At 39.6% G+C, this 21295-nt stretch overlaps 1 long non-coding RNA gene across 1 annotated transcript; it reads left to right on the forward strand.

Annotated features, from left to right (window-relative positions):
* The first annotated feature begins 448 nt into the window (after window positions 1-448).
* LOC113599227 (uncharacterized) lies at window positions 449-10702 on the forward strand. The gene is made up of 3 exons (XR_003419968.2): window positions 449-774; window positions 4921-5071; window positions 9905-10702. It is a non-coding gene; the product is annotated as an uncharacterized LOC113599227 (long non-coding RNA).
* Window positions 10703-21295: the final 10593 nt, after the last annotated feature.

The raw sequence follows: 21295 nt of genomic DNA on the forward strand, positions 1-21295 counted from the left end.
CGCATGAAACCAAAGAAAGAATGTGTAATGGGATTGCGAAATGTAACCTACGTTACAACTTGAAGTGTGCAAAAAATAAACTTTATTTAGTCTATACTGTTTTGGCTTCTTTTGTAAGCCCTTACTTTCTGGATAGAGGAAGGAATGCCATTAACTAAACATCGGTTTAAAATGTAGTCCCATTCAATAATTTAATCCATTTGGGTACTATTCTGCTTTCCTTAGCTAAAAATGTTCAGCCTCTCAGATGACAGACCTCTTCCTCCCTAGCTTGTCTGGAACGCGGGGGAAGGGCTGAGGCTTACGCAACCTCAACCTCGTGGTGGTGGTAGTTGTTGTGGTGGGAGGGGTTGGTGTCTTTAGGCATAGCTCTTAGCTTGCTCTGGCCCCAGGCTGTTGTCCCTTCTCTATTGGGTGCTACTGGCCCTGTGGGTGTTTATGGCTGAAAACTGGGTGGGTGTGACTTGTGGTTGATCTCCTGGCTGGTCAAAGTCTGTAGTCTGCTATGTTTGACATGCCCTCATTTCAGTTTCCTCTGGTGCTAGAGAGCCCTTTGAAGTCTGGCTGGCCTCTCCAGCCTCTGCCTCATCTACCTCTGACAAGCACAGAGGCTTGATTTCTGGCTCCTGTCTTCATCCCTCTGTCTGACCAAACCATACTGCCTCAGGATGGGCTGGGTCCCTAGGTTTGTATGGAGCATGACACACAGGGGCCCACTTTGTTCCGGAGTCTATGGGGAGGTATCTTCAAATGACCCCGGTTCTGCCTTCGGAGGTAACTTTGCTTTCCCAGTGCACCTTTCCCTTCCTGGGCCATTTCACATCCCCTCCTCCCCCATCCCCCACCATCCACAGGGCTCTTCTAACTTCTCACAATTCCCCACACTAAAAAAGAGCAGATCTTTCTTTCCCTCATTTCTTTTTCCTGACTTCATTCACTTGGCTAAATCTTAGTGATAAAACAGGTTACTTTTTTTTTTTTGTAACCTTATTGTGGTAGACCTCTATGATCTGAAGTCTCCATGATTGGTTGTTGAAATATGAAGGTCTTGGGGCACCTGGGTGGCTTAGTCGGTTTAGTGTCCAACTTTGGCTCAGGTCATGATCTCACGGTTCATGTGTTTGAGCCTGCATCGGGCTCTCTGTTGACAGCATGGAGCCCACTTTGGATCCTCTGTCCTCCTGCTCTCTGCTTATCCCCCACTCGTGCTCTCTCTCTCTCAAAAATAAATAAACATTTAAAAAACAGATACAAAGGTCTCATAAAGGAGTTCAGCAAATCCCTTTTCAAGAAGCTTGCTTACCCAGGTTTTTTGAACGACAGAAGCAGAACGTTGCTCTTTTTCTTGTCCTCCTTCTGTAAGAAAATGCAAACCTTCCTTTTGGACAAATCATTACCTAAGGCAGACTAGTGCAAAGATTTCTGCTCAGGAAGACAAAAAGTGAGAAGTACTTTAGAAATTGACTCCTATCATAGAACCACGCTATTGCCTTCCAGGAACTCATTGTCTTCTTTTAGCATCTGGTACTCCAACTGTCCAGGTGACTGGACTGCTCTGATGTAGGTAGCCCTGGGAAGTTGCCCCACAAGCTCTTGATTTGGCATCAGTGGCAGATTACTTGCTTTTCAGTCAAACTTACCCTCGTCCACCCAGTGGGATCTCCCTCCTTCCTCTTCCTCTTCATTATCCTTTTCTCATTATTGGGTTTCTTTTTCTCTCTGATCTGACACTTGAACTTTTATATATGTGAGCATTCATTCATTAATGTGATGATAATTATTGCCATAATTTGTTGAGCTCTATTACAGAGTAGAGATGAGAAAGGTCTTTTTATATTGGTTTTGTCATTTAATTTAAAAGATCTCCATTGTATGGGACACCTGGGTGACTCAGTCAGTTAAGCTTCTGGATTTGGATTTGGGTTATGATCTCGTGGTTTGTGAGTTTGAGCCCTGCATCTGGCTCTAAGCTGACAGTGTGAAACCTGCTTGGGATTCTCTCTCGTGCGGCCCCTCCCCTGCTTCTTCCCCTGCCTCTCTCCCTCTCAAAATAAACAAACTTAAAAAAAATCTCCATTGTATATAGGAAGAAACTGAAGCTCAGAGAAGTTAAAAAGTAATTTGTTACAGGCTACAGAACTAGGACTTGAACACAGGTTTCATTGGCCTCTAAACCCATTCCACTAAGGCACACTGTTCTGAATAATAATGTAGACTTCTGTGTAAAGATTTTACATAAATTGAATGATCCTACAATAACTCTGAACATGCAACTCAAACATTGTCTTATGATGACTAGTCTAAAAACCATTTGAGGGAATAATGGGGAACTCCTTTTCAGAGATGAATAATCTTTGATGCAATTCTATTAAAAGTGCTGACTAATGGTCTGATGACTGCTTATTTTGAATTGTTGTTGGTAAAGAGGACAGTACAAGTCAGGAAATGGAAAGAAGGTCACAGATTTTAGCCGCTCAAAATTGCTAACAGTGGAGGTCTCCATATTATTTTGGTTCCAGCTTTTTTCTGGGCTGAAACCCAGACTTCTTCCTCTTCCATTCTTCTGTTTGGTTCTTGCAGGCCAAATTATTTCCCCCTTTGCTGTTTAGGTGATCGTTCATTTTTAAAATCATACTTAACTTCCCAATTTTTTAGCATCTTTCACCATTCATCTTTATTCCCCCTTTTCTTCTTCCTGTTTTCCTCTCTTTCTCCTGCTTTGTTTCTATCATCCTTACTCAGTGTTTTGCCCCATTAAGTCATTGAAAATAAAATATACTGGAATCTTTATCTCTAAAATCCTGGCTATCATAAGCAGTGTCCTTTGACGTTTGCTTTCAGCTTTGTTCTTGGATGTTCACCCACCAATTACACTTGGATGTTCATCCACCAATTACACTTGTGCCATTGTAGCATTTGGGGGTGGTTTGTGGAACCCTGCCGGGGTATATTTTTTATTCTGTGAGGTTGACTGAAAGGTAATGGGTGGCTCAATGAGAAAACCTGATGGAGCATTCACTCGAGAAAACAAACAAACAAAAAAAATGAGTCAGTGTGTGTGTCTTTGGGATTGAGAAGGAAGATGAATCCTACCAAAAGAATGTATAGTTATTTGCTATGAGTTACTTCTCAGTATCCTCTTGAATCAAGGTAGGCTTTAGTATCAAATCAAAATGATTCAGAGGGGTTAAGTGACTGACTTTTTAAAAATATTTTTGAAGATATATTTTTTTAATGTTTTATTTATTTATTTTGAGAGAGAGAGAGAGAGAGAGCAAGCAGAGAAGGGGCAGAGAGACAGAGAGGAAGAGAGAGAAAATCCCAAACTGACTCTATCCTGTCAGCATAGAGCCTGATATAGAGCTTGAACTCACAAACCCGTGAGATCATGACCTGAGCAGGGATCAAGAGTCAGATGCCTAACCCACTGAGCCACCCAAGTGCCCTGAGTAACTGACATTTTAAGGATTAGGGAAGAGAGGGAAAAAAAATAAAGAGAATTTTCAAAAAAAGACTGTATAAACTAAAACTAAAGCATATTTAATCTCTTTCCTCTCCTGCTGATGTTCTCCTCTTCCCTCTGATTTCCTTGAATGGTTTGTCCTTAAGGGAGAATGGGGAGGATTCCTATAAAGCTCCTCTTTTGAGAACAAAGAAAGATCTTCACAGGTTCCTGTTTCAGAGGAAGTGAATGGGTGGGGGCAAATCCTTTATGGCTTGGAAGAAGCTAAGGTTAGTTCCTCAAGTTTCTCTGTTATTTTGAGATACAAGATTTTTTTGTCCTGAAACTTCTGTGACTTTTCAGGAAACTTCACTACTAGTGATATCACAGGCACTCGGAGGAAATGAAGCCTGATTCGATACCACAATTATTGTTGGGCACCAGGTGTTAGTAAAGACCAATTTCTATGTGTATTCTTTATTAACTGGTCAATTTTAAGAAATTATTTGTATAAACAGGACTATCCTTGAATCACATATCATCTGTACCTATGTGTTTATTTCATATTCATGTCATTTAATTCATGAGTCCCATGAAGAACACATGTACAGGTGACCTTTAAGTATTTAGAACCATCCTTGACATCTAGACTGAGGTGATAAATAATGGTGCATGTATCTGACTAAGACTATTTACTTTAAGATCCTACCAAGAATTGAGCAGAGAGGTGGGATGTCCAGATGATCTGCTTCTGGTATCTTCCCCAAGGAGTCTACTTTACTTTCTTTGGATGCAATGCTATATAATCCTGCAAGAATTGACAGGGAAAAAGAAAATGTAATTGAAGGGCAGCAAAATATGTGATCACAAAATAAGCCACTTTGGCATGTGGATTATTTTGAGCTAAAGGCAATTATGACCGAACAGATTCAGGAAAAACTTTTACCTTTCCCTTAACAAACTACCTAAAATAATTTAGATAGGGGGACTGGCCCAGAAAGAGAGCTATTACCAAAGATAACTTTTTGTCTGAAAGATCTATTTGTATTCCCAAACATCTGCCCCGGGCCCCTATCCCATTTCTTTCTTTCTTTCTTTCTTTCTTTCTTTCTTTCTTTCTTTCTTTCTTTCTTTCTTTCCCCTTCCTTCCTTCCTTCCTTCCTTCCTTCCTTCCTTCCTTCCTTCCTTCCTTCCTTCCTTCCTTCTTTTCCTTTCCTTTCCTTTCCTTTCCTTTCCTTTCCTTTCCTTTCCTTTCTTTTCTTTTCTTCCCCACCCCCCTCCATCCCATTTATTAGCTAAGGATGGCATACAAGCTTCCACTGACTGACTTGTCCAAGGATCTCATATATATTATGGGAGTCCCTTACAAACATAATTAAATCTGTTTTTCTCCCATTAGTCTGTCTTATGTCAGTTTGATTCATAGACCAGCCAAAAGAACCTAGAAAGAAAGAGAAAAAAATTTTCCTCTCCTACAGTTGGTGACTCAGATGGGACAAACTTTACTGGCTGGACACTGCTTGTTCTGATGCTGTTGCAGCTGAGAAATCTTTGACAAAAAAAGCTAAGAATTCTTACAACATCAGCCTCTGAGATCTCTGCCTACAGGGAGAATTGGAAACAAGAGAGGTAAGAGTCTTTTTCTTCCTTTTCTAAATTTAGAGTAGCAGGAAAAATATTTGTGGAAATAGTTCTTTGTGTATAGTAACCCTGGTAAAGATTTGATATGAGTACTCTTGATTTTTATTCATCCTTTTCCTCCCAGAGATAGTCACTGTTTTTCTTTGTCTTTGTCATAAGGATAAAAGCTGTAAGGTAGAATACAATCATAGGCCCTATAAGCCTGTCTAACAGACTGATGAGTTCACAGTTCTCACCATGACTGATGTCTATTTAGATAAACTTTGGTGTGGGTTAATGTGCACATTAGGTAAAGACTTGCTAAAGGACATCTTAGAAGCTAACACCGCAAAGTTGGTGAGAATGGGTGGAGCACATAAAAGCTATTAAAGTACTCATCACCTAACTCAAAGACTCTCTTGTTAGGATAACTTGGTTATGGAACAGGTTAGGTTGATACTAGGTTACCCACCAACCTCAAGAAAATTTCTGTGCAACAAGGTACTCTGTAAAAAAATACCACACAATCCTCAAACTAGAAGCACATCCCTTTTGAGTATTCGTTTGACTCCAAAAGACTCAAGGCTTAGCTACAACTGCTAATGTGCATATAAGAAAAATCAGATGAGGTTTCCCTTTCATCTTGTTCTATGCTTTGAGAGCTTGGCTTTATGACCAATGAGAGTATTTTCTCTGGTCCACCAGTTAGAGGATGCATGCATCTGGTGGACAGCTGAATAGACTGTGGATCTGATAAGCAGTGTTCTCTTTGTCCAACTGTGCCAGCTGTCAGGGGAGTTTGTCATAAGAGGTCCCAGTCCTTAAGGGGTCTGTGTCACCTCAACCTTCAAATTAGTCATCACCAATTTGTGGCAACAGAAATGTGAACTGCACCCCATTTGCAGCTAGATCTTTCTTAGGCTAACTTTAGGAGTGCACTTTCTGGACCTTGTGAGAGCTGCTTCCCCCCGCCCCCCACACTTTTCTTTGGGAATACCTCTTGCACCCATGTGTAAGTCATAAAAGGTTTACTAGTTTGAGTTGCCATTGACATTAATATGAGATCCTACTCATCATTGGCTAGATGATGGATCCTTTGAACTGGCTGTGTTTGAAAGAAAAAAGAAATTAGAGAGCTTTCATCCTGAACAAATTGTCTTATTGGTACACAGGGAAAGACCAAATTAAAAAGAACACAAAGAGATATAATGGCTAACTTTAGGAAATCCATTAAGAAGATGATAGCATTGAAATTAGAAGAAGAATTAAATCCAAAGTAAATTCACCTTCTCAAAATATGGCCACATCTGCCATATTTAACTTTCATTTCCCTATAAAATTTACAGAGAGCACTTCAGCCTGATGCCCAGGCCCAGGGTATACAGTTTACGTGTAAAAATACCAAAAGTCAGAAAGTGAATTTGGCAGAAGCACCTGGGACGGGCAGTAGGGATCATTTTGCTGAGGGCTATAACCAGGCCCTGCCAGCTTTAGGTCTTCCTATGCAATGTCCTTCACAGATGTACCCTAAACTGCCACCAAGGAGTTCAGGTCTCCTGGAAAGAAGAAAATAAAATTTCATGTTGTTCCTTTCTTTACAACTCCAGACATATTGATTATTGATCCTTTCCCTCCCTGGGATAGCTATTGTCTTCTTTTTTTTTTTTTTATTTAAGTTTTTATTTAAATTCCAGTTAACACACAGTGCAATGTTCTTTTCAGGTGTACAATATAGTGATTCGACACTTACATACAACACCCAGTGCTCATCACAAGTGTACTCCTTCATCCTCATCACCTGTTTCCCCCACCTCCCCTCTGGTAACCATCAGTTTGTTCTGTATAGTTAGAAGTCTGTTCTCGGCTGGCTGATCTCTCTCCGTCTTAATTACCCTATGCTTGTTTGTTTTGTTTCTTAAATTCCACATATAAGTGAAATAATTTGTTTTGTTTTTCTTTGACTGACTTCCTTCACTTAGCATAATATTCTCTAGCTCCATCCATGTTGTTGAAAATGGCAAGATTTCATTGTTTTTTGTGGCTGAGTAATTTTCCATTATATATATATATATATATATATATATATATATATATATATATATACCATATTTTCTTTATCCATTCATCAACCAGTGGAAATTTGGCTTTCTCGCTTATCTAGTTGTTGTATCCTAAGAACTTGGCTTGGTTTTCTGCCTGTCCGGGGCATGCAGATTTTTTATTTTCTCTTTTGGCTATCTTTGGGAGTAACTCTGGATCTTGGAATTTCAGTATCCTATGCACCCTCTTTGGGGATCCCTCTTACATCCAAGGTGGGTTGTTCAAGACTGCCAGAAATATATACTTTTGGCCCTGCTGAAAACTGATAAGATATTTAAAAGGAAGAATTTTTTTTTTTTAGGTTTTCCCCCCTGAAGCAAAAATGAAGCTAAATGTACCTAGAGGAAAAGAAAAACCTTCTAAAACCTTTGTCATAGGATTTATTAAAATATTCCAAAATTCCATGATATAAAAAAAAGGTAAAATGAAAACAATGTAGTTGGGTGAGTGAATCCCCTAAGATGTCATTTAGGCTGCAACCTAATTATTTGAGGACTTGAGAGCTGCTTTCCTTATCATATAAGGGTTATAAAGTTAAGTTTTAAAATCAGTAATGTGCTTATGTAAAACTAAACCTTAATTTTCTTTCATTTGCTAAAAGGACTAAGTTTTCTTGTACTGCTCCTGCTAAGGGATTATGGAAGTTTTGTCATTACCCTTTTCGTTTGTTTGTTTTGTTTTGTTACTTTTTTAATTTAGGTTTTTAATTTTATTTATTTATTTATTTGTTTACTTATTTATTTATTTACATCCAAGTTAGTTAGCATATAGTGCAATAATGATTTCAAGAGTAGATTACAGTGATTCACCCCCTATGCATAACACCCAGTTTTGTCTTTACCTTTCAAGTTTTTTGCCTAGAAAGCAAATATTCTTTGTTTTCTCAAAATAATTTTCTGTGCTTTATCAGGTCTTTTATTGGTTTTGCTCACAACTACGTAACCTTTTGTATTTGCCTTAAAACCTTTTGTCACTTTGGTTAAATAGAAATTGAGTATTGTTGGGGCGCCTGGGTGGCGCAGTCGGTTAAGCATCCGACTTCAGCCAGGTCACGATCTTGCCGTCCGTGAGTTCGAGCCCCGCGTCAGGCTCTGGGCTGATGGCTCGGAGCCTGGAGCCTGTTTCCGGTTCTGTGTCTCCCTCTCTCTCTGCCCCTCCCCCGTTCATGCTCTGTCTTTCTCTGTCCCCCCCCAAAAAAATAAATAAACGTTGAAAAAAAGAAAATTAAAAAAAAAAAAAAAGAAATTGAGTATTGTTTCATGATGATCCATGATCTTATTTGGTAAAGTGTCTAAACCTTCTGATATTTTTGACAAACTTCCCCAAATCATTTTCTAAATGAAAAATTTTTTAAATATTTATTGACTTATTTTTAAAGACAGAGAGAGAGAGCATGTGAGCAGGGGAGGGGGCAGAGAGAGAGGGAGAGAGAACCCAAGCAGGCTCAGTGTTGTCAGTGCAGAGGGTAATGTGGGGCTCAAACTCACTAACCATAAGATCATGACCTGAGTCAAAACCAAGAGTTGGATACTTAACTGACTGAGCCACCCAGGCACCCCAAGAATTTCTAAAACAAATGGAAAAACCTGATTCAAGCAGAACAAACATTAATTACATGGAACTGACTGAACTGAGGTAGAAGATTATAATTATTATGACTTTTTTGTTTGAAACATTGCTGGTTCCTTATGTTTTGTTTCTCCAGATTTAAGGAAAGCTTTTCTTTTTTTCTTTTAAGCTATCAACAACTTGGCAAGATATGCCTTTGTGAACAAAGATGACATAATTACATTTTCTCCCTAACTGATCCCTCCTGAATTTGAAAAATATTGACTATTCTTATATTTTCATGGCAATATACGTATTTGTGTAAGTTCAGTAAGAATCTGTTCTTGTAATAAGAAAATTAGAAACATGGGTTATATTACTAATGCTTTAACTAAAATGTCATATTTGAGAATGATGTGATAAACTCAGGTGACCAAATAGCTTTAAGAAACTAAGGTTGACTTTATGGAATTAATAAAGCCCCTTGCAAAAATCTCTCTGCCCTGCTTTTGGTTTTTGACAGTCTTACCAGGTGAATAAGGAAGATCACTTTCTGGCAGGCACAGGAACCTTAGCTTAATTTGGGGACCTCAAGAAGAGAGGAAATAACCGAAATCTGTAAGTTTTTCAGGCAAACTCTGATGGCAAGTCTTTGGCTTATCTTTCTAGCCTCAAGAGGCTTTTAAAAAGTTGGAATCTGAGATTCCTTATGAAAAATGTCTAGCAAAGTAGATTTAAAAAGCCTATATAGTTAATAACTATTCTTGCTGTACTTATATAAATAATCTGGCAAAATATATTGAAACTAGACTGACTTTGCAAACAAATTAGACTTATGATCATTTTCTTTGATAGAAATAGGGGTTACCAGAGACAGAAAAATTATGTTCTAATAGAAACTATGATAAGCACTTGTGGACATCAGATTCTAGTATTGCTCATTGCTTTGAGGTTTTTTTCTACCTATACACTGGAATGGATCCTGAATTCTTCAAGTTTTCTCCAGTATTTGGCTACAACTCTCCAAACTAACATTTCAAATTGTATCTCACCCTTCTGACTTGGAGTCATGGAGAACTAAAGTTGCTTTTTTTCTAAAACCCTGCAAGCTATGCTGGACAACTTGATATCAACTTCAGAGAAATCATGATAATAGTTCATGTATGGGTAATCTTCATGCCTGTTGTCCTACAGGCCACTTAGAAAGATCACCAGAGATATTCAAATTACAAATCAGGAAGATCTATCATATTGTCACTGCCTGCCCTCACTCCATCTGAAGATGCTTCAAGCTGGACATCTAGAAGTCTTCTCAACTGTCTGCCTTCAAAACTCATAAACTGTGACTGTAGTCTGCTCTGATCATTAGCCATTGTTTTTCTTTTGTTTCCATAGAAATATCTCTTATTAAATACCAGGTGGCTTGCACCACAGGCCTAACATGAGCCCACTTACTTCTCCGCATCCTGAAATGAGACACAACTGTTTCACTGAACTGACCTATTCTCAGGACTAAGAGACTAGTTCAATTAGGTGAAGCAGTCTATCAACTTAACTTCTGGACTGCAAAACTTCTTAGGGAAGTTTCAAAGGAAAACAGGAGGAGCATGATCCTGAAATATGCCACTTTGGCATGTAGATTATTTTGAGCTAAAGGCAATCAAGACCCAGCAGATTCAAGAAAAACTTTTACTTCTCCCTTAACTATCTAAAAGAATTTAAATAGAGAGCCTGGTCCGGAAAGAGAGCTATTACCAAAGATAACTTTTTGTCTGAAAGACATATCTATATGGCAACGCAAACATCTAATTCCCAAACATCTGCTTTTCCTATTGTCCGTGAATCTCCTTCCTCCCTTTGATGCCCTAAGCCCTTATCCCATTTCTTAAATCAGGATGGCATATAAGCTTCAGCTGACTGACTTGTCCTTGGGTGTCATATATTTTATGGGACTCCCTTATAATGTAATTAAATTTGTTTTTCTCCAGTTAATCTGTCTTATGTCAATTTAATTCATAGACAAACCAAAAGAATCTACAGTAGTAGAGGAAAACTTTTCCTCCCCTACACAGTGAATATGCTGATCCTCACAAAGAAGAGGTCATCAATGCACTTGGAATGGGGATATATTCCAGGTCATGTTTCTAATTGTGACCTAGGCTTAGACTTACCATTCATCCTCCTTTACTAGGCCCACCCCCACCCTTAACCAGTAATAAGCATTTGGATTAAAGTTAAGAAACACTAATTGGCTGGTAGGGGTCTTCAAATCCAGATACATGGGGGGGTAATTAGAAACAAACAGGGAAGGGGGGTGTGCCTGAGTGGCTCAGTTGGTTAACCATCAGACTCTTGATATTGGCTCAGGTCATGATCTCACAGTTCATGGGATTGAACCCTGTGTCAGACTCTGCAAACACAGCACAGAGCTTGCTTGAGATTCTCTCTCTCTCCCTGTCTCTCTCTCCCTCTGACCCTTCCCTCAAAATAAATAAATAAGCATTAAAAACATTTTTTTAATTAAAAAAATAGAAACAAACAGGGTGCATAGCAGATAGAAGTTAAGGAATAAAACATACATTTTAGCCTCTGAGTGTGTTTTCTTATGCTTTTACTGTTTTTCTCTTTAATTCAAATTAGGGTCTTATTCAGCGTGCAAGGAGTAGCTTCCAAAAGAAAAGTTTAGATCTATAAAAGTCTTAGACTTTTCCTATAAATCAAATAAGCATAATCTGTTCAGGAAAATACTCCCTGGAAACTATGACAAAGTAGTACAATATTAGGGAGTTTGGCCAGTAGGGTGTCAAAAATCCTGCAGGACAAATCAGGAAACATGACTCTAGTGGTTCTCTGGCCCTTTTTCTTCTTACAGGAATTAGGAATGCTCCCACTCTCTCTCCCCATCCCACTTCTCTTAAAAATAGCGCCTTCAGGGAGGTTTTGCCAGCCCTTTTAGTTGTGATCTCCAAAGGAAATAGGGAGATTGAACAGGAAATGTGGGATGCCAACGTTCAGGTAATTTTCAACTTCAAGAGAGAGAAATAGGAAAGAAGATTTGCAGCAATTTTAACTGTATGCCTGTCATTGTCGGCAGGCTTAACTGTATCATATCTATAAGAATGTAGGAAGCATGTTAACTCTAGAACAGAGAACTAAATTTATAGAAGACAGAGATGAGTGCTAAAAAGTACTTGGCTATTTGGTTGTCAGGATAACTTTTCCTGATTGGAACATGACTGACACATGATACAAAAACACTGTTAGTTCCTCTGAGCACATGTTTACCATCTCTCTTCTTGTGCCCAAACTTTAGGAGAAAGAAAGAGTCAAGTTTTCTTTCTCATTGTATGAAAAGATGCAACAGAGGTAGAGTGGAAAAGGAGACAATTTAGGGGGTAGAGGAGGCACTTATTGCCTTCTTGCAAGAAGTCAGCCACAGTGGGGAGCTGCTTCTGGCACTCAAGTAGTTAAGAGATTGGAGGTCAAAGCCACAAACACTGGAGTAATGGGGGAACCATGCATAGGCTTTTAAAAAATCAGAGAGCTTCTTTGAGAAGAGAACAGAAATTAAATTAATGTTGGTTAACACATGAAATTTGTTGTTAGTGATTTACAGAGCCCAGAAGATACTTAGCTCGGCAAGGCATTCCAAACTCAGACCTAGGGTTGGCAAATGATAAAAAGAGCAGAAGAAAGACTGACCAGAGCAGAAGAATGGTCCAACCTCATGTCTGATACAATTATAGGTTGCAAATGGGAGGAGGAACCATGGAATCTGGTTGTAAATGACAGGGTTTACCAGGGACCTGATATTGGTTCTAAAATTGACTGTAAAAGTTTTACAGAAAAAATTTTTTAAATAAAAAATTTACACGGGGTGCCTGGGTGGCTCAGTTGGTTAAGCATCCAACTTTGGCTCAGGTCATGATCTCGTGGTATGTGAGTTAGAGGCCTGTGTTGGGCTCTGTGCTGATAGTTCAGAGCCTGGAGGCTGTTTTGGATTCTGTGTCTCCCTCTCTCTCTGCCCCTCCCCTGCTCACACTCTTGGTCTCTCAAAAATAAATAAACGCTGAAAAAAAATTTTTTTAAGTTACAGAAGTAATGCATATAGGAAAATTAATAGCTACTGATAAAAATTTTAAATAAAAACATCACTTTTCAAAAGTCAGAGGTAACATTATAGCTGGCATATAATATCCACTTAATAAGTATTAGCCATTTAAAAACATATATATATATATAATGTATATATCTTTGAATACATATCTACTTATTGATCTATACTTTTAAAAACCTACATTTATTGTTAAACAATATATTAGGACTATACTTATATGTCAATAAATACCTTTTGTTTTATTTTCTTTGTTTTACCACTAATATCTGTATGCTTTATAATATAATAAGATATAATGTTGATTATCTTGGGTGTATCTGGAAATCAACAGACCTTATGTGTAAGTGCAATGAAATCCTCGCTAGTCGGGGAAGAGATTATAAAAACAGAACTGCAAAGGGAAAAGTTAACGGCAGAGATCAAAATGTGCGCACATTGAATATATGCAAAGGGAGGAACTAAAGAAATGATCCATTTTGAGCCCAGAGAAGAGAGATGAGCCTCCCCCTTCCTTGCTACATGTTTCCTCCTTCTTCTCTTTTCCCTCCTCCCCTGTCTGTCTCCCCAGATGTGTTCTTGCTGGCTAGGTCACTCCAGGATTTCCTGATTAAAATGAGGAAGCACAGCTGAGCACTCCAGTGAGTTCAGATTGAAATCTTGTCACCTTTTGACCTTTAGCCCCACCCTGTGTTACTGGTCTAAAAACTGGCACCCCTGACTGTAAATGGAAGAAAAAAGAAAGAATGCCAAGAAGGAAAGCAACATATGCCCGTGGCTGTTAGCTCTGCAAAGCCACACCTTGTTTCTCTCTTCCTGTTTAATATGAGAGGCAGAGTCTGGGACCATTATAGTTTAGGGTGGGAGCAGGACTGCAAGGTACAAGCAGATATTAACCTACTCAAGGCAATTATATTTCGTTGAGAAAATAAAGTAAATCTTTGGGAACGTATTTATTCTACCACCCAATCATAATTCTGCCCACATCTTTCCCCATCTTTCCTCATGGTCCTGTTCTTACCAAAGGCTAGTCTCTCCCATTTGGCCCTGAGAGCCATTGCCTCTGCCAGCTAGCCATTGACCCTTGTCCTTCTCTTATCTTTTCTCCAGCAGCATCCATATCTTCCCTCAATATGCAAACATACTCTAGTAGTTATCAAAATAAAAACCAAGCCCAAATACAACATGCAAAATCCTATGTTGAGCCCTTATCTACCTCCAGCTACTACCCCCACCTATTTTTATGTTCCTTTTTAAGTAAATCTCAAAAAAGTTGTGTTCGTAAGTAGTCTCCACTTCCTGAACTTCATTTCATCCTTCCTCACACTCTAAGCTGGCCTGTCTCTCCACTAGTCACTAAAACAGCTTTAGTCAGTTACCAATGATCTTTATGCTGGTAAGACAATGGATACGTGGTGTCTTACATTTGCCAGACTTTCAGCATCATTCCCCTTGGGGAATGATTCCTTCCTTATTCCCTGATTTCAGTGACATCTTGCTCCCCTGGGTTTTCTTCTGCCATTCTTAGGCAAACAATTTCAAACAATGGAAAGGGTCCACAGTGCCCCCCCACCCCCCACCCCAGCTGAATACTGACAGGCCCAGCAGGCTTCCCACCTCAGAATATCCAGAGGCCCTAACTGACCAATGGGCTACTTAGAACCAGGCACAGTTACTAAGAAAAGGGAAGCTTCCATACTTCACCAAATCTCCTCGACTTCCCCCTTCCATCCACTGCCTCATTGCAGGCAGCCTCTCCTCTGCGGACTTGCCAGCTGCTCCCTTGCAGTGTATTCAACAAACTTCTATCTCCTTTGTTCTGCCTCAGGAGAATTCTTCCACCTCAAGTGCCATTGGCTTCCACCTGGTTGTTGCCCCACACTTGAGGGCCCCCAATTGATCAGGCATACACCCCATTTAGATCCCACAATTCTGGCTGCTCTTTTACCATTTCTTTACCAGCTCTCCCCCTCTGGCTTCTAGTAGTTAGATTTAGGGCTAGGTCCTGGGTTCTATTCTCTTTACTCTGCATTTTCTCCCCAGGATCCCATCCATGTCCATGGCCTAATTTATCATCTGTAGGCTGATAACTCCTACTGGAGACTGTAGTCTAACATCCAGATATTCCTTTCAGGACTACAGCACTCATTCTACCAGATGAACTGTTGGCTGTTGGCAGTTCACAACTGATTACTTCATTGAGTATTGTCTTCTGCTCAAGATTAGACCCTTTCCCCAGGAACAGTCTGCATCCAATGTTAGTTGAAGCAAAGGTACAAAGGCCTTTAGTTCAGGACAACTCTAGAGGGCCATACCAGTTCCAGAGTTCCCTGAAGAACTGGAGGAGGTCTCTGTTAGAACTACATCACAGTTTAACTTATGCCTCTGTCCAGTCATGTTTCCCCTACTCCCCTACAGATGTTTTCAAGAACATTCCTGTGGTAGACAGTGTGATGCACCACTCAAACGTCCCTTCAGGCATGGAGAACTAATTATGGTTGTTGGGAATGTAGCATATATATCATTAATATATACATACAACAACATTGTTTAGGTATATAACAGCATTGTATATAACATATACATACATGTATAACACACACACACACACACACACACACACACACAAACATACAGACAGATGCCCAAAGAGACCTTATAGTCTATTCTAAAATTTTAGCTATCCATGAATCTGGTACAATAATACAAAAGTCACTAGTTATAAAATATGTTGAATCTAAGTTTTGGTAGATGGAATAACTTGAATTTACCTGCTTAGATGACTATTTAACTATTATTTGTAGAGAAAACACTTTAGATTTTGTATTCACCTAAGTTTCAAATACTCTCCCCTCTTTTTCCCTTTTGATTAAGAATTACCTCCCTGAACTTTGCATTTCAAAGAGATGGCCTAGATAAAGCTCAGTGGAGAAGATCAGGTAGAATATTTACATCTCAAAAGCATAGGAACAGAATGCCAATTCTCTAAGGCCAGACTTGTTACAATATTTACAAGCCCTTTAATATAAATAGGGGGAGGTTTGGGGATTGATAAAAAATGGAGCCACATTTCTGGTTTCACAGAGATTTGTAAAATAAGGAAAGTTGTTTTTAATCCCTCAAAAAATTGGATTGTGGCCAGGTGACATCAGGGGACTGATCTTCCAACCTATCACATTCTCATCAATTTGCTTTTTTATATCAGGGAGATTTCCAACTAAGATCGAAATAAAAAGATTTTTATGTTCTGGATTTAGAGCTTGTCTTTGGAATATTTTAGTAAATCCTCCACAAAGGACGTTTTCCTGGGATTCCATCTGCAGTCTCTGAGTGGAGTTTAAAGTGGAGAGTGTAGGTCTGATATCTACTAGAATTTGGCAAGGTTTCTAATCAATTTTTATTAATTTTAGGTTTAGTTTCCCTTGGCTGTTTAAGAGAATAATGTGGCAGTTTACCAGACAATCCCTCAGAGTCCCATCAGCTCTGGGCGGGGCCCATGTGGGGGCTCTCCTTCATGGGTAGCTCTGGGGGTGTCTGTAAGTAGCTACTAACTTGGTGCGCTTTGGTTTATGGTCATGTGGTCTCTTCAGAGGGGAAAGAATTCAGATGGAGGATTACCAGAAGGAGTACTTGAGTCAAGAAAAATCGAGAGAGCAGTAAGTGTTGCATCCATCTCAGTGTTTCGTTTTAGGTCCCACATGTGTCTTTAATTTTTTCTTCCACGTTTTACAATGAGTTTTTCAGTGAAGGTGTTTGGAGTCTTGAAGCCTTTAGGAAGCTTCTGCATGGCAATTAAATTAGGTATCCCATTCTGTTTGATTTGAGAGCCCTTGCTTTGAAGTGTACTGCTTAAATGGATAATCTTGTCTCATTGCAATATTCTCCATAATGGCCACCATAATTCTGGGCTGGGATTTCCCTGAAGGCTGGTGGTGGTTTGGTAGGATCCTTAACCACAAATGGAGTTTAACTCACATTTCTGTCCACAAATCTCTAGCTGCAAATGGGGGTGCAACCCACATTTCTGTCCAGCCATATTCTGGGACCCCGAACCTGACAGTTAGCAAGCCAAGTTTAGGACACAAATTTAATACAAAATTTGCCACTTTTGTAGATATTCATAGCTTCCAGGATCACAGTTTTTATACATAAAGTAAGCAGATGTGCTGGAAGGTAGCATGCTCAACTCCTTGGAATTTAAGGATCCCATTTTTTTAGCTAAGCCTTTGGGTCCCCAGAAACCAAGCTAATTCTTAAAAGGGATGGGCCCTGAGGCTGGGGATTGTGTGGTGCTTTACAGTGTATCTCACTGCATGGAAATTTCTTGAGGTCGGTGGGTGACCTAGTGTCAGTCTAACCCGTTCTGTGACCAACTTATCCTAACACAGGGGTCTTAGAGTTAGGTGGTGAGTGCTCTGATAGCCTCTACTGCTTGGCTCATGCCCACCAATTTTATGGCTTTTGGCTTCCAAGAGTCCCTTAGCAGTAGCCTTAAATTATACAAAGCAAGACAGATAAACATGCTCATAGCAACATGCCAGGAGTAACCACAGATATTACTGACTGGTCAATAGAAAGCCTTGTGTGCACGACCAGCAATTCCCAGCATCAAACTGAGGTCTGGGGAGAGGACTGAGCCAGCAGAAATCAACAGCTGGGGACTATGGACTAGGATTCCAAACAAATGGGGAGCTGGGGACTGAACCAAGGACTAGGGACTCAAGTTCCAGATGGAACTGTGTGCCTGCTCAAGCTCACCTGACAAGCGCTGGACTGGAAAGCCAGTTAAATCAGGAGTGTGATGCAGAGAAAGTGGAGCTCAGAATCCAGAGGAGCTAACCCATGGCCTTCAGAAACAGTGAGAAAGACAGAGAACTCAAAGGGTGTATGGGGACCATGCCTGTGTTTTTGTTGTCCCCCAAACTGTTGAAAGTCTCTTTCAGATCCCACGGCTGCCACCAAATCTGTTAAAAAGCAAGAGTTATCCTAGTAAACTAAAAAAAATAATAACTTTTATTTATTTTTGAGAGAGAGAGAGAGACAAACAGAACATGAGCAAGGAAGGGGCAGAGAGAGAAGGAGACACAGAATCTGAAGCAGGCTCTAGGCTCTGAGCTGTCAGCACAGAGACCGACACGGGGCTAAAACTCACAAACCACAAGATCATGACCTGAGCTGAAGTTGATCGCTCAACCGACTGAGCCACCAGGCGCCCCTATCCTAGTAAATTTTAAAGTTCTTATTGGCTTTATTCAATGATTGATGAATCGGGCAGCATCTCATCTAGCAAATAGAAAGGAGCTCTGAAGACTTGGGCAAAATGAAATATTTTCATGGGCAGAAGGGGACAGGACAAGGAAGTCATTAGCAAAGAGTAGATTGTTTGCGGCAAGGTCACCTTCCTTTAGGGGAGAGCAGAAGTCCATCAGGCAGATTACCTTAGTGCTGATGAAGAAATTCCAAATTAACTGGCCCAAGTCTACTTCTGGGAGAGGTTGAAAGTGTAATTAAGTTCGGTATTAAGTCTTGGTTTGGTGACGTGGGCTTAGCACAAGTGACTCCATTTGGGGCCTGCTGTCCCTTTTTTAACATTAGCAAGCAGCAAGTCAGGGATTTGCAGCCAGTTATTCTGTCTCTAGAATCTATGCTTCTAATTAGAACACTATGCTGCCTTTCTTTTTCTTAAAGTTTTTATTTTAACTACAGTTAGTTAATGATGAGGGAGCATAATGCAAACTGAGACTCAGCAAACACATCCCTCCTCCTCCCCAGGTCCTTTGTGGGATATTCCTCTAGCACTTCTGGCTGCCCAAGAACAAAGGAAAGGGGGAAAACAAATGGTTAACTGATAGAGATCACAATCATGTAAGGCGGGAGTCTCCTTAAGTTTACAAATATCTTAGTAAATTACAAGAAAAAGGCAATCTTCCGGGAGCCCAGGTGGTTCAGTTGGTTAAGCCTCTAACTTGGCTCAGGTCATGATCTTGTTTGAGCCCCGCATTGGACTCTGGGCTGACAGCTCCGAGCCTGCTTTGGATTCTGTGTCTCCCTTTCTCTTTAGCCCTCCCCTGCTCTCTCTTTCTCTCTCTCTCTCTCTGTCTCTCTCTCTCTCAATCTCTCTCTCAAAGATAAATAAACATGAAAATTTATTTGAAAAATTTCTTTATGACCTTCAGCTCATTGACAAATACTCGAGGCAAACACAGAGTATAACATTTCTCCAGGAACCCCGTATTGTCTTTTTTTTTTAAATATTTATTTATTTGGGGAAAGTGTAAGTGGGGGAGGGGCAGAGAGGAAGACGAAGCAGGCTTTGTGCTGATGGGCTGACAGCACAGAGCCCAATGTAGGGCTCCAACCCAGTGACGATAAGATCATGACCTGAGCCAAAGTCAGACCTCAGTCAACTGAGCCACCCAGGTGCCCCAAACCCCCTACTGTCTTAATGTCAGTGCCTTACTAGAGGGAAAACAACCTTAGCTTGATAATAGCAAGGCCCCTGGCATCTTAAGAGTCCCTTTTAGCATATGAAAGTCCTTCTGGAGGCCTTCGTATACCTTTACCTCCCCCAACTCCATAGTATATAACCAGTCATTCTTTACAACCCCAGTACAGCTCTTCCTTCCCTGAGTCCTGTTCCTGTGCTTTAATGAAATCACCTTTTTTGCACCAAAGATGTCTCAAAAATTCTTTCTTGGCTGTCAGTTCCAAATCCCCATCATTCCAAAACCACATCACCCTGTGCTTATAACAAGTGCATGCCTTAATTCCCATCATTTATTTGATCCATCCCTCTACCCCCCTCTCCTCTGGTAACCATCACTTTGTTCTCTATAATTAAGAGTCTGTTTCTTGCTTTGTCTCTCTCTCTTATTTTTTTCCTTTTGCTTGTTTTTTGTTGTTGTTGTTGTTGTTTGTTTCTTAAATTTTACATATGAGTGAAATCATATGGATTTGTCTTTTTCTGACTCACTTATTTCACTTATCAGAATACTCTAACTCCATCCATGTTGTTGCAAATGGCAAGGTTTCATTCTTTTTTATGGTTGAATAATATTCATATATATATATATATATATATATATATATATATATATATACCACATCTTCCATATCTTGGTTGTTGTAAATAATGCTGCTGTAAACATATGGGTGCATGTATCCCTTTGAATTAGTGTTCTTGTGTTTTTTGGGGTAAATACCCAGTAGTGCATTTGCTGGATCATAATAAGGTAGTTCCATTTTTAACTTTTTGAGAAACCTCCACATTGTTTTCCACAATGGCTGCACCAGTTTGCATTCCCATCAACAGTATATGAGTATTCATTTTTCTCCACACCCTCACCAACCCCTGTTGTTTCTTGTGTTTTTGATTTTAGCTATTCTGACAGGTGTAAGGTGATATCTCATTGTACTTTTGATTTGCATTTCCCTGATGATAAATGAGGATGAGCATCTTTTCATGCCTGTTGGCCATATGTGTGCCTTCTTTGGAGAAATGTCTGTTCATGCCTTCTGCCCATTTTTTAATCGGATTATTCATTTTTGAGTTTTGTAAGTTTTTTTATATATTTTAAATACTCTTTTATCAGATATGTCATTTGCAATTATCTCCTCCCATTCCATAGGTTGTCATTTAGTTTTGTTGATTGTTTCCTCCTCCTCTGTTGTTATTTTGATGTAGTCCCAATGTTTATTTTTGCTTTTGTTTCTCTTGCCTCAGAAGACATATTGAGAAAGAAGTTACTATAGCCCATGTCAAAGAAGTTATTGCCTGTGGAGCAACTTCTACATTTTTTTTGGTTTCAGGTCTCACATTTAGGTCCTTAATCCATTTTGAATTTATTTTTGTGTATGGTGTAATAAAGTGGTTCAGTTTCATTCTTTTGCATGTTGTTGTCCAGTTTCCCCAGCACCATTTGTTGAAGAGACTGTCTTTTTCTCATTGGATATTCTTTCCTGCTTTGTCTAAGATTGATTAATAATACAATTGTGGGTTTTCTCTTCTGGTTTCTTGATCTGTGTATCTATTTTTTCGTCTGCCCTCTACTGTTTTGATTACCACAGCCTTGTAATACAACTTGAAGTCTGGAATTATGATATCTCTGGCTTTGATCTTCTTTTTCAAGATTGCTTTATTTACTCAGGGTCTTTTGTGGTTCTATACAAATTTTAGGATGACTTGTTCTAGTTCTGTGGAAAATGCTTTGGTATTTTGATGGAGATGGCATTAAATGTATAGATTGCTTTGGGGAGTATGGACATTTAACAGTATTTGTTCCTTCAATCCATGTATGCTGTCTCTCTTTTTAATAAAAAGTGAAAAAGCCACCACTCTACTGCTTAACAAACTACAATGGCATGGGTTGCACACAGAAGACAATTTTAACTCGTTTTACAGCATTTACAGGCCCTCATGATCCGCTCCCTGCCACACTCTCTATAGACAAAAGCCACATTGACCCCCTGCC

Source organism: Acinonyx jubatus, chromosome C1, assembly GCF_027475565.1.
Source record: "Acinonyx jubatus isolate Ajub_Pintada_27869175 chromosome C1, VMU_Ajub_asm_v1.0, whole genome shotgun sequence".
Lineage (NCBI taxonomy): Eukaryota > Metazoa > Chordata > Mammalia > Carnivora > Felidae > Acinonyx > Acinonyx jubatus.